This window comes from Chionomys nivalis, chromosome 3 (genome assembly GCF_950005125.1).
Source record: "Chionomys nivalis chromosome 3, mChiNiv1.1, whole genome shotgun sequence".
Taxonomy (NCBI): domain Eukaryota; kingdom Metazoa; phylum Chordata; class Mammalia; order Rodentia; family Cricetidae; genus Chionomys; species Chionomys nivalis.
Window position 1 is genome coordinate 16,453,490 of NC_080088.1, and position 4,067 is coordinate 16,457,556.

The window sequence follows — 4,067 nt, forward strand, 5'->3', positions numbered from 1 at the left end:
TATATAATCCTGAGGTAAATCAATTTTAAATGCTTGTTAATAGCTCAGGTAAACTGGCTATTGATAAATTATCCAAAAAAACTGTAGAACCCATGTGAGGTATTGATTTTTTTTCTTTTTTTGATTTTAATATAAGCACCTGACTGTGCTTAATCATCAAGCTGCATGCTTGAGAAACTGGATAGCTCAAATAGTGCATTATCACTAGCAAATCAAGTTTTAGGAGTCCATGAAATGTTTCCTTATAAGGTAGAATGAATATTATATTATAAAATGGATGCGGGGGCATAATCTTTAGGAGACAGGTCCAGAAACCAATACATGTTGATTTTGTGTGTGTGCAAAAGGTATGTTTGTCCCTTTTCTACATAAAACAAAATTAATAAACTTTTTCTTTTTCTTTCCTTGTAACAGGTAAGTAAAAGATTTCAATTTGATTCTTCTAGAGGGAAAAGTAGTTGGAAATAGTTATTCATTTTGCAGTCATCATCTGTACAAATTCTTCATAGCTGACTTGTTTTTCTCCATCAATATCTTCTCTAATCATTTCATCTAATTCTTCATTTGTTAGTTTTTCTCCTAAGGGTTGTTCTGATGTGGTACAGTTCTACTGTGCTGATGTAAGCATTTCCATCCTTGCCAAAGATGAAATGTCACATGGATTTCTTCTTCACTATCTGTATCTTTCATTTAACTATCCATCATGATCAAGAACTCCAGGAAGTCGATGGTGCTATTCCCATCATCTTTCCCTTTATTGATCATATCTTCAATTCAGCTTCTGTTGGGTTTTGAGCCAGTGAAATCATGAAAGTCCCAAGTTCCTTTATTATGGTGGTGTCATCACCATTTTTATTGAATAAGGAGAGATTTTCTTGAATTTGGCAGTCTCTTCTTCAGTAAGGAGATAAGCCATAGTGATAGCCAAATAAGAGCACAATAGACAAGGGTGACTGCACCAGTGCAGGGGATGTGACTACTGAGGTGCCTCTGCTAATAATACTGCAACTAAAGTCCTACCTGCTCTGTACTGTGAGTCACATGTTGTGGTGGCTGTTATTCTCTAAAACTTTTATTATAAAGTGGTTTGGATTTTTTAAGGTTTTTTTTTGTATTTATTGAAATAATCATCTGAAATACCCAGGATAGTTATAGCAATCATGTATAATAAAACAAAAAACTTCCATAGGCATCAGCATACCTGATTTCAAGCTCTGCTATACAGCTATAGTAATAAAAACTATGTGGTAATGGCATAAAAAAACAGAGAGGTGGATCATGGCAATTGAATGAAATATCCCGGCATAAATTCACACAACTATGAATACCTGATTTTTGGCAAAGAAGCCAAAATTATACAAGGAAATAAGAATACACCTACAACAAATGGTTGTGGTCTAATTGGGTACCATCATTTAGAATAGTGAAAATAGATTCATGTCTATGACTAAGCACAAAATTCAAGTCCAAGAGCATCAAAGACCTCAACATAAATCTAGATACACTAAAACTGATAGAAGAGAATGTGGTGAAATAGCCTTGAATGTATTGACATAGGTGGTATGGGAGGTCCTTCTGTCTATGTGTTGCTTTTATTGGTTAATAGAAGAGAAACATAAAGAAATGCTCAATATCCTTTGTTGTTGGAATTCCTCTTGTATGTTCCTGGCTGCTCAGACTTGAAATAACCACACAGAAACTATGTTATTTGCAATATTGTTTGGCCAATAGCTTAATCATATTTCTGGCTAACTCATATCTTAAATTAACCCATTTCTATTAATCTGTGTATAGCCATGTGGATGTGGCTTACTGGGGAAAGTTCCAGCAGGTTTGCTCCTGGCAGTGGCTACATGGTGTCTTCTGACTCCACCTTCTCTCTCATAGCATTTACCAGTTTAGTTTACCCCACCTAATTCTACTCTGCCCTGTCACAGGACACGCCAGATTCTTTATTCATTAACCAATAAAACCAACACATATACGACACTAATCCTTAGCAATCAGGGTAATATACTCAAAATGACACAGAGATTTTATATTACACCTGTCAGAATGGCTAAGGTCAAAAATACAAGTGATAACTAATGCTGGAGAGGATATAGAATAAAGGGGAATACTCCTTCATTACTGATGGGAATGCAAGCTTGTTCAGACACATATTGGAAATCAATATAACAGTTTTTGAGAAAATTGGGCATCAATCTACCTCAAGTCCAAGCTCTAATACTCTTGGGCATATATCCATTGAATGCTCAGTCATACCACAAGGACTTCTGCTCACCTATGTTCATAAAAGTTTTATTTATAAAAGCTAGAACCCATAATCAACCAAGTTGTACCTCAACCAAAGATGGACAAAGAAAATGTGCTTCATTTTCTCAATGGAGTATTACTCAGCTGTTAAAAATAATGGCATGCAACTAGAAGTACTCTCTGTTCCTCGGGTGCACTTGGACTGACTTTTCTCTGCTCGCTTCTTCCCAAAGTCACTTATGAAATAGCCACTCTGAGACCTGTTATCAGTTACAATTATTTGGCCAATGTCTTAGTCTTCTTACTGGCTAACTATTAAATTAACCCATTTCTATTAATCTGTGTATTGCCACAAGACTGACTTCCTGAGGAGGTGCAACATTCTACACATTTGGTGGCTACATGGCATTCCTTTTTCTCTGCCCACATAACCTTTGACCTACAGTCTGTCCTTCTATAGGATATGCTAGAGTAACGGTAGCCTAGAGATTGTGGGACTGGCCACCTAATGATTCTTCCAGCCTCAGACCTATTCCACAAGATTGAGTCCTTCTATGACACAGCCTGGTGCAACAGAATCCACTGGCTGAATGAGCCAGAGACTCAGGACAGATCAAAACGTGATTGGGAAAATTGCAATGTAATAATGCTTAAAGATACTTCAACTTGATAAGCCATGTTTTGTTGATATCCAGGGCAAATTTGCCCTTTTCTGAAGAGAAATGGAGGAGGAGAAAATGGGAGATGAAGAGCGGAGGAGGGGGGAAGGAACTAGAACTAGAGAAGGAAAGGGAAACTGAAGTTTGGATGCAAAAAATATATCTGAATTTTTATAATTTATAAACGTGTATAATCAATAATTATAATAACATAGTATTGTTCTTAAGGGATCATATCAAAATAATATTAAAGTGTTTGTAAGGGCCGTTGCCTTGTCTCATCATATCTTGTTTTGTTTTGTTTTGTTTGGTTGACATGTGGAGGTTTTCTCTTTTATGAATGAAAATGAAGGGGCAGTTGATTTGGGGGCGAGATGTTGGTGGAAGCTTAGAGAAGTGGGGAGAGAAGAGAAACTGTGGTCAGTATTATTGCATGAGAGATTAAATCTATTGAAAAAACATTATAGTGTTTGTATGAATCTATATTAGCAGGCTAGCAGTATATTTAAGTGTGTTTTGCCTAAATGATCTAAAGTGTCACCATTTTAAAATTAAGTCATGTTTTATTTTTTCTATACTCAGGCTCCTGTTACATAAATGAGCCATTTACTAACATCCTTACAAATATCTCTTCCAATTCTAAATACTATAATTTATTTAATAGTAAATATCAATATCTAGGAGGAAAAGTATTCTGATCAGGAATGATAACCATATAAAATGGTAGCATAATGGACATTTACTAATGTTTATGGACAAAACAAAAAGAAAACATATTTAAAATCATCCTCTCACTTTTATGCATGATTGGACAAAATGTGTTAGATATATCTGGGGATTGAAATTCACCACAAAACTATGGAAAAGTGGCAACAGTTCATAGGAGAAATAAAGCTTATATTATCAGCATTTCCCCCAACTTCAAAATACTAGAAACCATCACTGGCATATATTATACATGCAGATCTCAAAACTGTATCTAAAATCTATTGAACTAGAAATTTAGAATTGACCTTAATACCTTCCATCTAGAGTAAATCCGGAACCTTCTACAGATAGCATCTTATTTATTCCATAGGGGATAAACGGCAGTAATACAAACAAAATAGAATCAACAAGTTATTTGAAGTTGTCCTCATATCTGATTTAATC

The 4,067-nt window shown here is 35.2% G+C and overlaps 1 pseudogene; it reads right to left on the reverse strand.

The window, feature by feature from the left end:
- Positions 1-472: 472 nt before the first annotated feature.
- On the reverse strand, positions 473-916 carry LOC130871875 (calmodulin-like; annotated as a pseudogene).
- Positions 917-4,067: the final 3,151 nt, after the last annotated feature.